This window comes from Alligator mississippiensis, chromosome 11, assembly GCF_030867095.1.
Source record: "Alligator mississippiensis isolate rAllMis1 chromosome 11, rAllMis1, whole genome shotgun sequence".
NCBI classification, from domain to species: domain Eukaryota; kingdom Metazoa; phylum Chordata; order Crocodylia; family Alligatoridae; genus Alligator; species Alligator mississippiensis.
In genome coordinates this window covers 65717032-65728506 of record NC_081834.1, presented here as the reverse complement: position 1 = coordinate 65728506, position 11475 = coordinate 65717032, and the positions used below count along the sequence as shown (strand labels likewise).

The 11475-nt window shown below is 48.3% G+C and overlaps 1 pseudogene; it reads right to left on the bottom strand.

Annotated features, from left to right (window-relative positions):
• Nucleotides 1-10174: 10174 nt before the first annotated feature.
• LOC102565936 (N-myc proto-oncogene protein-like) lies at nt 10175-10815 on the bottom strand (annotated as a pseudogene).
• Between the last annotated feature and the right edge of the window lie 660 nt (nt 10816-11475).

Genomic DNA, 11475 nt, shown 5'->3' with positions numbered 1-11475 from the left:
TTTTCCAGGCTGAAGAGTCCCAGGGCTCTCAGCCTGTCATTGTAGGGTCTGCTTCCTTGACCTCTGATCATGTGCATGGCTCTCCTCTGGACTCTCTCAAGCTTCTCCACATCCTTTTTGAATTGTGGGGCCCAAAACTGGATGCAGTACTCCAGCTGTGGCCTCACCAAGGCTGAGTATAAGGGGAGAATGGCGTCCCGGGATTTGCTTGAGAAGCATCTATAGATGCAAGCCAGCGTTTTGCTCGTTTTACTGGCTGCAGCATCACACTGAAGGCTCATGTTCATCTTGTGGTCAATCATGACCCCCAAGTCCCTTTCGTCAGTAGTGCTAGCCAGCGTAGCACTACCGAGCCTATAGATATGCTGCAGGTTTTTCCTTCCAAGGTGGAGAACCTTGCATTTTTCAGTGTTAAACACCATCAGGTTCTCATCCGCCCATTTACTGAGGCTGTCAAGGTCAGCCTGGATTACCCCCATCCTCAGGTGTCAATGATACCAAAGTTGAACCTGGCCAGTCCACTTCTGACTCCAATGTCCACATCATTAATAAAGATGTGGAACAATATGGGTCCAAGAACAGAGCCTTGAGGGACCCCACTGGCCACAGGGCACCATGACGATTGACTTCCGTCAACCACCACCCTCTGGGTCTGACCACAGAGTCAATTTCCCAGCCAGCGGATCGTGGAAGACCCAAGGCCACAATTGGCTAGTTTTGCCAAGAGGTGATCATAGGATACCAGATCGAAGGCTTTTTTGAAGTCGAGATATACGACATCAATCTCTTCCCCCTTGTCCACGTGATATGTCACCTGGTCGTAAAAGAAAATGAGATTGGTCAAGCAAGACCTACCCGCAACCAACCCATGCTGGATGTCCCTCAGGGTGTTGCCATCGGCTAGTCCATTGAGGATGGCCTCCTTGATGATTTTTTCTAAGACCTTCCCTGGGATAGAATTCAGGCTGATGGGCCTGTAGTTTGCTGGATCCACTTTCCTCCCTTTCTTGAAGATAGGCACCACATTGGCCTTCTTCCAGTCTTTGGGCACTTCACCAAAGTGCCAGGAGCTCTCAAAGATTCATGCCAGGGGCAGGGCTATGATGCTCACCAGCTCCTTGAGTACCCTGGGGTGTAAATTGTCAGGGCCGGCTAACTTGAAGGTGTCCAGCCTTTCAAGCTGTTCCTTCACAAGGTCAGCATTGATGGAGGGCAGGGAACCACCCTCACTTAGGACTTGTGAAAGACTGATGCAAAATACCCATTTAGCAAGTTAGCTTTTCCCTGGGTGTTGGTCGTCAGTTCTCCCTTTTGGTTTAGTAGGGGTCCAATGCTGCCCTTGCTTTTCCTCCAGCTCCCCACATATCTGAAAAAGGACTTTTTATTGTCCTTGATACTCAAAGCTAGTTGGAGTTCAGTTGCAGCCTTAGCTTTCCTGGTTTGCTCCCTGCAGGACTGGACCAGTGCAGAGTATTCCTCCTTGGAGGTGGATCCCATCCTCCATCCTTTGTAGGTCTGTCTTTTAGATGCAGGAGGACCGCCAGTTCCCTGGAGAGCCAGGGGGACTGCTGTGCCCTCTTGCTGCCTTTCCTCTGAGACAGAAGGGTCCCCCAAATCCCGGGCAGGGCCCCCTGTGCCCAGGAGTAGACAGGTGCTGGAGGCAGGCCCCCTGTGCCCAGGAGTAGACAGGTGCTGGAGGCAGGCCCACTGCACATGCGCATAGTTTAAAAGGGCCCACCAAAGGAAAAAAGGCCCAGAGAGGCTTAGGGAGCTGTGCGATATGCACGGGTGAAAGCCCATTGTGCCCTCGCACCCCAAAGCCCCCCAGCGACCCCCAACTGCTGCAGAGCCCCCCGCCAACCCCTAGCAGCAGCCAGAGGTAACCAGGGCCCATGATAGGAGGGGACTAGCCCAGCTCAGCTGTGACAGGCAGCCGAGTAAGAACCAGGGAGGGTCTTACCCGCCCCGGCCCCTACTTTACCCAACCCCCCAGGGAGCCACGTGACCAGAGCCTCGTGACAAGGCTGCGCAAACAGGCACACTTGTCTTCCCAGCATGTGAGTTAGCACAGAGTTTGAGCAGGAGGGTGAGCGGGAGGGTCCGCGGCCCTGCCTGCAAGCCCCCTAGGGAAGCCAGTCCCAGCCGTAGCCAGCCCACCAGTGGCATGACACAGATAGGTACACACTGCACCCTGAGAGACCTCTCAGGGTCTGTGCCCCCCTGGCACCTCAGAGACCTCCACCCAGACGCAACCCATGGTCCCGGGCTCCACATGGACGGAGCCCCTGGCCCTTGGCTGCAGGGGCTGCCTGGCACTTTTTCAGGCTCTGGGCCCAGGAGCATGGCCACCTCCCCTTGTGAGGTCTGCACCCTTTTGGGGTCTCTGGCACGCCAGCTGGAGGATCTCCAGGCCACAGTCTAGAGACTGCGTGCCATCAGGGACTGTGAGCAGAAGATCGACTCCTACTGCCAGGCCCTTCTCCCCCCCAGGAGACAGAGGGTCAACCATGGACTCACTCCAGGACAAGGGAGGATTCAGAGACCTCCCATTATGTCCAGCCCAGGGCTTGGACCAAGGTGGTCAAGGGCCCCAAGGCCCACCACACCAAAGCCCCTGCCCCGCTGGAGCTTTGTAACAGTTATGAACTTCTTGCAGCCCCAGCAGAGCCTGCTAAGCTGCCAGCTCCCGCAGGCAACATGAGCAGCTCTGCAGCTACCGCCCCTGCTCTCCCCAAGACAAAACGCAAAATGTTTGTAGTGGGAGACAGAGGGGGACAGAGGGAGCAATCTACCGCGCCTACCCCTTGGCCTGGGAAGTTTGCTGATTCCCGGGAGCCCATGTGTGAGACATTGTAGAGAAGATCCCTAAGCTCCTCCAACCCACTGATCACTATCCCATGCTCCTTGTTCATGTGGGCACCAATGACATGGCTCAGAGCACTCCCAGCCAGGTCATGAGGTGCTACAGGGATTTGGGAGTGGGGCTTAAGGGGTTGGGGGTGCAGATGGTGTTTTCCTAGATCCTTCCGGTTTTGGGCTACGGAGGGAGAGGAGGATCCAGGTAGTGAACCAAAGACTGCAGCACTGGTGTCATTGGGAATGCTTTGGCTTCCATGACCACAGCCCGCTCTTTGGTGAGAGAGGCAGTGAGCTGCTGGGAAGAGATGGCCTCCACCTCTCCCCTGGGGAGGAGGCTCTTCTCAGTCAGACTGGCTGACCTGCTCCACCAGGCTTTAAACTAAAGTCACTGGGGGACGGGGGGACTACCGCCACTGCTGGCCCGCTGAGCAACCCCTGCAAAGCCAGCAGGCCAAGGCACTTAAGGGAGTTCACCCCTGCCCCAGCCCTAGAGCAATCTGCGGGCAAGGCAAGGGCCACCAAGGGGACACTTGCATGCCTGTACACCAATGCCAGGAACTTGTCCTCCTGCTCAACACAAATAATTACGATGTCATAGGGATAATGGAGACCTGGTGGGACTCCACCCATGACTGGACCACAGGTATAGACAGCTATACCCTGTACAGGAAGGATCAAGTGGACAAAAGGGATGGGGGTATAGCTCTCTATGTCAAGGAGAACTACGCATCCCTATAGGCTGACATCGGCACCCAAGGTGGACAACTTGAGACCCTCTCGGTTAAAATCCGTGGGGAACATGGCACAGGAGATACAACGGTGGGAATCTACTACAGAGCTCCCTCTCAGAATGAAGAGATTGACCAGGAGTTCACCAGGGAATTGGCTGAGGCTGCATGCTCCTGGTCCATGGTTGTCATGGGTGACTTCAACTACCCAGACATCTCATGGGAAGAGTGCTCGGCCAAATCCGAAAGATCGCAAAGCTTCCTCACGTGCGCGAATGAGCTCTATCTGACTCAAGAAGTCTATGGGCCAGCAAGAGGCAAAGCGCTGCTTGACCTGGTACTGGCAACTGGGAATGACCTAATCAGCAACCTAACGATTGAAGGGAAGCTGGGTGACAGTGACCACAAGCTGATCACCTTCACCATCCGCCGAAAAGCTGTCAAGTCAGTCAGCAATACAGAGGTCCTCAACTTCAGGAGGGCTGACTTTGACAAGCTCAGGAGACTTGTCAGTGAGGCCCTAAGGGGCCAGAACCCCAAAGGGAGGGGAGTCCAGGAAGAGTGGTCGCTCCTAAAGGGAGTGATCCTAGATGCACATGAGATGTATAGCACTATGCTCCTAAACCTCAAAATAAACAGTAAAACAATACATCTCCGATTGTGAGGGACCTGTCTGAGACAGATGCATTCCAAAATCCAAATATTCTCCCATAGGAAAAAGATCAGCAGAAAATGTACAAAGCAACAACAAAAAGTACAGCTCTTAAACAGAGAAAACCAAAATACTGTGTTTTAAAAACCCAATGTAAGTTTTGGGGGAAATGAAACAACCCTACGTTCAGTATATACAAGGAAACCATCAAGCCATATCCTCTAAAGTCACTAAATAGAGCAAAGGATGCTCTAAGGTAAAGCAAAGCAAAATACAAGCTATAAATGGCTTGCAGTTTCATTACAAGAGCTCATTAGGCAGAGTCTAAAATGCTTGTAGTGTTGAGGAGTCCTGAACAGCCCTCACCCCTTTCTGCTGTGCTGGGTATATCCCTATCTTAAATACTCTGATCCCAGGAGCAGTTCAGTCTGAATTGCAATGAGGAGCATATCTGAGAAGCAGAGTGTGAGGGAGTTTCAAGGGGGTTGAGATGCATAGGCCAAGGATCTCACCCATGCTAATATGGGAACCCCAGGAAAGAACAGTGATCATAGGCCATGACTCAGCTTCCCTGCTCCCTGCTCAACTGGCCAAGAGCTCCTTATCTCAGAGAAACAAGCAGGAATACTGAAATTTTAACCTGAACTGTAGAAACATCCTCCACACACAGGCACAGGTGTGGTAGTTTGGGACTTGCCTCAGACCACATGGACAGATTCTGAGCACCCTGTGGCCTCGCCACCTGGTAGTGAGTACATCTGTGTGTTCTCTGCTCTATGCAATTGCTCTTGGTAATGGTGCTCAATTGCCAATATCCCAATAAACCGGTGCATAGTTTTTGGAGGAACTTGCTTTGGCTTCTCTTGTACTTCTCCAGATAAAATAAGAGCTCCCAGAGACACCCTGGGTGTAATGTGTGCACATCTCCTTATACCGTCCCCTAGCATATACAGAAGTCAGAAGACTACCCTGCAGCAGCACAGGCAGAGGAGGAGGGGAAAAAGACATTGAAACATAAATAATTTAAAGCTGAGAGAAGCAAAGAGCAGGGGTGCAGGGAAGCATTCTCTGCCCCCATCCCCAAAGTCTCCAAAGGAAGTTGGGAAACAACAGCACAGGCCTGCTGCAGACTGGGACAGGACAAGGGATTTCACGGGAAGCATTCAGAGAAGGAGACCAGGAAAGGCTGATGTTCTGGGTACATGAGAACAAGTTGCTAATACATGTTGAAGCTCACAGAAATCCAGGTGTTCAACACCTAATCCAGACACAGAGAAGTACGATAGCAAATCTGTGAGCTTGGGCCACTGGAATCAGCATAGCCAAGGGACAGGCAATTACCTTTGGAAGATGCTACTAGTATCTAGAGGTAAGAGTTGCAGTCACTTGAGATGTTACCTATGGACGTGTGCAAGCAAACGATGCACATCCAGTCAGAAACCTAGGAAGCTGCTGGCGTGTTCTGCTCACTGAGCGTGTCAAAGGCAGAAACACATACTCACCTGTTGCCAGTGTTGCCTTGGAGGGTCCAAGGGACTGATGCAGGCCCCAGACAACTGTTTCTGAGTGGCCAGTGACCCTTTGCAAACATGACTGCTCCTGGGGACCTTTCTACCCCAAGTCCCTCAGTGCAGACTGCAGTACTCTGTACCTCCTCACTGGCAAGCTGGCTCCAAGGACAGGTGCATGAGGAGTAGCCTGTGAGAAAGGGCAGACCCACATCAGATGGTTTCACCACACCCTTAACAATATCACTGCTGCTAAGATGGCCCCACAAGTGGGTGTAATTGTATATGCATCAATATATGCAACTGCTACTGCAAGTTTTGCCTGATGGCTTCTATCCCAACAAACCAGCATACAGTTCAGAAGGATTTATTTTGGTTTGTCTCCACCTAACTCTCACCCCCATCCGAACCACCCCCCATCCCATAACCCTGGGTTGGACAGACCAGTGCCCCATCTGAGGAGGCTATGGAGGAACACAGCTTACAGGAATCAAACAAACTCAACACTCTTAATCTGACGGTGTCGGCGCTCCCCCCCCCCCCCCCCCACCAGAGCCCGTTGCCTAAAAGAGCAGATGGAGACACTGGTGCTGGGGCAGTCCCTGGTGCTCAGGGGGGGGTTCAAGGATGGGTGAGGTCATCGTTCATTTCTGGGTAAGAACTTTCTGGGCTGCATGAAATGCCCCAGCTCTCCCTGCCACTGCATGCGGCTGCTGAAGACCATGCCAGGAGAGCTGCTGCCCTCCCGTGGGCAAGGGCAGGCCTGGCAGCCAGGAGGTTCATGCACAGCAGCAGTTCTCCGTCTGTTTAGACTGAAGCTACCCCTCACAAAGGACACTTATTACTGTATTATTTGTTGCGTGCTTATTTTGACAAGACCTGAAAAATCTTGAAACCTCACAGAGAGCTCCCAACATGCCAGCTCAGAGCTGTCACTCATTTTTGAAGGGCAGAAAACTACTAGAGCCATTTTTCTGTTGTGAGGAACTCGGAAAGCCTGGGACACGGCACCAGGGTGTGACACTATGGATCCTTACTTCACATCAGGGCCCTGTGACTCCTGTTTCCCTGCCTAGCAGTGCTAACTGTCCTGGCTCAGATTCAGTGCTCTAATTACTCTGTGCAAGCCGAGTGCAGGTTTTAAACATAGGCTAAGTGTGAGTACAAGGAAAAAGGAAAGCCATTATAGATGAAAAAATGTATCTTTGCATACCACAGATGAGTGTATTATACTGAATATGGATGCATAAGATACATGGCTTAACTACACACAGTATCACATATAGATATGCAAGTTTATATAGAATCCCCATTTTATATATATAAAATGGTAATTCTATACATGTATATATGGTCCTGTATATTAATTTACAGCAAGAGGATCACTATGTTTATTATGGTATGCATCTCACACACACATTATATACATCTTTGTAAGGTTTCAAGACTTTTCAGGTGTCTTCAGACTAAGTACACAACAAAGATCACAAGACGAATATGAGCCACCAAAGTAATGCTGTGGCTGGCAAAGCTAACCAAACTCTGGCGTGCATCCACCGATGCATCTCAAGCAAAACCGGGGAAGTCATCTTCCTGCTTTACTCGGCCCTGGTGAGACCGCAGCTGGAGTACTGCATCCAGTATTGGTCTCCCCCACTTCAGGAAGCATGTGGAGAAGCTCGAGAGAGTCCAAAGGAGAGCCACGCTTATGATTCAAGGCCTGAAGGGAAGGCCATACGAGGAGAGGCTGAGGGACTTGGGACTCTTCAGTCTGGAGAAGAGAAGGCTCAGGGGGGACTTGGTGGCAGCCTACAATTACGTAAGAGGGGAAGATTAGACCAAGTGTTTTTTTCTGTAATTGTTTAGATATTAAGCTATATGTTGTTGTTAAAAGCCTAATTAAAATCTAAGATGTAGTGAGGCCTTGTATAAAGTAAGGCCTAGTAAATTTAGCAAAACCTTGAAGTAGTAAGGCCCTGTGGCATAGTTAAAATTACCTTATCAAAGGAATGCAAAGCTTGTACTGCTATTGGTCAGTCTAAGGACAGTTGAAGTAAAAGGAATCTGAGTGGTTGTATATTATCAGAACATTTCAGAAGCTTTAAATTGGCTGGAATATCTGGAAACCATTCAGAAGGAAGATACAGCTCTGTGAAAAGGATTAATTAGCTGTTGTCTGGATCAGTGGGCCCGTGGACCTCGAGGAGCCCAAGGACTGCATTCCAGGGTCCTTCTCGGAACCCCTTGGACAGCGCTGTTCAGGGACGCCTGACTTCACTTAACTTTGTGGAAAGAGAAGCTTGCTGTGTATCAGGCATCAGTGGGCACTGCTGATAAGTTGTCAACGCAAATTGCTTTTGTCTGTCATTGTTTGTCTTGTTACTACGTGTAGTCGTGTTTTTGTTAAGTCAATAAATCTTTCTTACCTTTCTACCCCCAACCATTCTCTCAATCCCATACCCTCTGCAGGCGGCTGGGACAGTATGAAATCAACACTGGCCAATACAACAGAAATGATCTACAAGCTGCACCTTGAAATGCTTGTTCTTCCCAGATGCCTGTAGAGATACCGAGAAGTCACTGAGCGAAGATTCACTGTCTGACAAGGAAGCCTCCTTCCGTTCCCCTCCCATTTCAGGCACATTCTGCCTGGTGTCTGTACTGTTCCCATAATATCACACTCTTTCAGCAAACCATCCTGTAGATGATGGCCCTGCAGAGCCTATCCAATGTGGATGGGAAGGATTGATGGTAGGTCTGTTGTTGAGCATTACTGCATAAGTTCTAGAAGCAAGGTCAGATTAAGCCCCTCAAAGGCAACCAGAGCCTCTGTGGTCCAAGCAAAGCACATTCCTTTCTTGAGAAAGGCAGGGCCTGGGGCCACCTGTGAGAGACCCCTTGATTAGGTTTCCTCTAGAAGTTGACCAAGCCAGGGAGCCACTAAACCCCACAGATAGCCCTTGAGGGTTGCCAGTCTTGGATGGCAGAAACCTTCTTTGGATCCATGAATAGCCCCTCTGGTATAAATACACACCCTACAAACTCAAGGGTTATTTAATCACAGTCACACTCTTCTAATCTGGCCTAGAGGGCATGGCTTCTTAGTCACTCCAATACCATTCCAGCATGGCGTTCGTGTTGGTCGGGGCTTGCAGAAACTATTAAAATATTGTCCAGATAAATTACCCAAAACAAGTCCAGGATGTCTTTGAAATTGTCATTCAAGAAACACTGAAATCCTGTGACCACAATGGCATAAATCAGCTTTGGTCCAAGCCCACTGAGTTCTGTACGCAGCATCTGATCCGAAACCTTTCAGCGTCAATTGGAGCCTTTTCACTGACTTCAGCTGGCTGCCAAGAGAGCATGGTACAAGAGGAGAAATAGGCCATGTAAACAGGCAGAAGAACTGTTCCCATTCCAATGATTCAAGTAGCAGAAACGGAGAGTTGCCATCTCATCACCTTACTTGTAATATCATCCTTTTCCTGAGACTCTGCATGCCTGGGATCAGGGATCAGGTCGTTCTGTCTCTGTTATGAAGCAGAACGGATCTAACGGAGAAAACCCCTATCTAAAAAAAACCCATAAAGGGCACATCATTTACTTGCTGTTTATTTTCAGAAACATGAGGTATTTCAAAGTGCTATAAGATGCACCACTTAACATACATCGTTGGAAGAAAATGAACAGAGAACTTTGCAGTTACCCAGTTCTGTGCAGCAAACATTAACAGATACTTTACCTGGAAGAAACAGGCCAGGAAAAGGCAGGTACTGTATAGTGCATTTCTTTACAAAAATTCCCTTCGTTCAAACAAGTGATGAAGCAATATCTGCTCAAAACTTTCACAACTCCTTTTCATATGAAAATATAAGTATCAAACTTAGTTGTGTATCAGCATCATATTAAAGTATACACACGGTGTAAGAATTAGTATGGTGCATAACAGAGATCAACAATATATTTCTACAAAAAAAATCCATGCTCCTCAAACATTGAGGTATCAGAGTACTTAAGTATGAACTTCTAGTCTAATACTGGTGACAAGAGTCACCTCTCATAACCCAAGACATGTACAAAAGGCAAGTGTAGATGGTCTTTACAGAAAATTCCCACAGGGGTAAAAATGGTGGTCCTAAAAATAGCATTTGTTAGGATATAAGAACCATAACAATTAGGAATGAATGTTTTTAAACTCAAGTAGTGTCATCAGCAGCTTCAAATGCTGCCAACATTTAAAGAAAACAGAGCTCTTCAGAAGAAATACAAGGGCAGTGCATCAGTGTTTGGCAGTCTCTTGAACTCCTCGCAAGAACATCCATTCTTTCTGCACCCAGATAATATCGTTTATCAACTACTTCAGGGACTGGACTGAAAGTAAAATCAACAGTCTGAATGTTAAAAAACACAATTTTTTTAAAGAATCAAAAATGTGCAAAGTGGTCATGACTGTCCAGGTCAGACAAAAAAAGGGTTCCACAAGTCCATGCATGCTCTCTTTTCTTTAGCAACTGCTGGTGCCTGGCTTGCATTCCTCCATTTTTAGCAGTAACTCACGCTGCTCCACCTGGAGGGAATGGATGTTTTCAGTAGCTTTTTGCAAGATCAAAAATCTGGAAGCTTTCTCATTTTTAGCCAGTTCTGGTATACAGTCCCTTAACATGAGGAAACCTGACCTCATGGCCTTACACCTCTGACATTCCTGGATCGTGTGGTGCCATCGATATTTTCTGTCCTGTGAATCTGAGTTTTGAGGACATGAGTTGTTAGACTTTGGTTGCATCACAGGTTGTACTGAACAGGGCACCTTGTTTTCCAGCTTCTTCTGTAGTGGGGTATCTTCAGTTGCCATGTGTGGATACGGAGGAGCATAATTTTGCTGCTGGTGAATTGGGGCACAACGCTTTAAAATCAGTTCATTCTGCTGCATCCGCACTGACGTGAAGGTGGCACTTTTAGGGCAGACGGGAATGGTAAAAGTAGTAACGGCCTCGTTGGTGGAGAAGCATCTCTTCTCCTCTGTCACCACGTCCATTTCATCCATTTCTTCCTCCTCCTCTTCATCATCGTCAAGAAATAGAAAATGTAAATAAATGGATTCCCTGTAAAATGATAAAAAACATCAAATCTAAAATCATATTTCAACAGCATCTCGCACTTTCAGGCCAAATGTGAAACTTTATGCATTTAAATCCTGCCAATATATATTAGAACACCAATGCAGCATCAAAGGTACAACTGGTGTTTTTATAGCATCTAGCTGCAAAACCAGGTCTGGATTGGGTGTGTACGCTACCTGTCTGTAGAGACTGATCCAGACAGACATGTGCACACACAACATACACACATTTGCAATAAATGACTCTCTCTGCAAATGTAAAACTAGAAACTCTGTGAACAGAGAGTTTTTTGTACTTTCAAATTGTCAAATGAGAGAGAGACCTGGGATCAAGCTAAGCAAACTCGCTACGGTAAACAGTGCTAGAGAAAATGCCTTTATTTTTATTTTAACCATTAAGCTGGGGCATCTCTCTCTCTCTCTCTCTCTCTCTCTCTCTCTCTCTCACACACACACACACACACACACACACACACGAGCGATCACAACTCATCCGTGCTTGGTTGGAAAGTGGCCAGAAAACTAAGCAAGGACTAGATTTGTTCTGCTGCAGAATGGGAAGCAGCTCTAGTCTGAGGGTCCCTTGAAGCCAATGTCTTGGTTTAC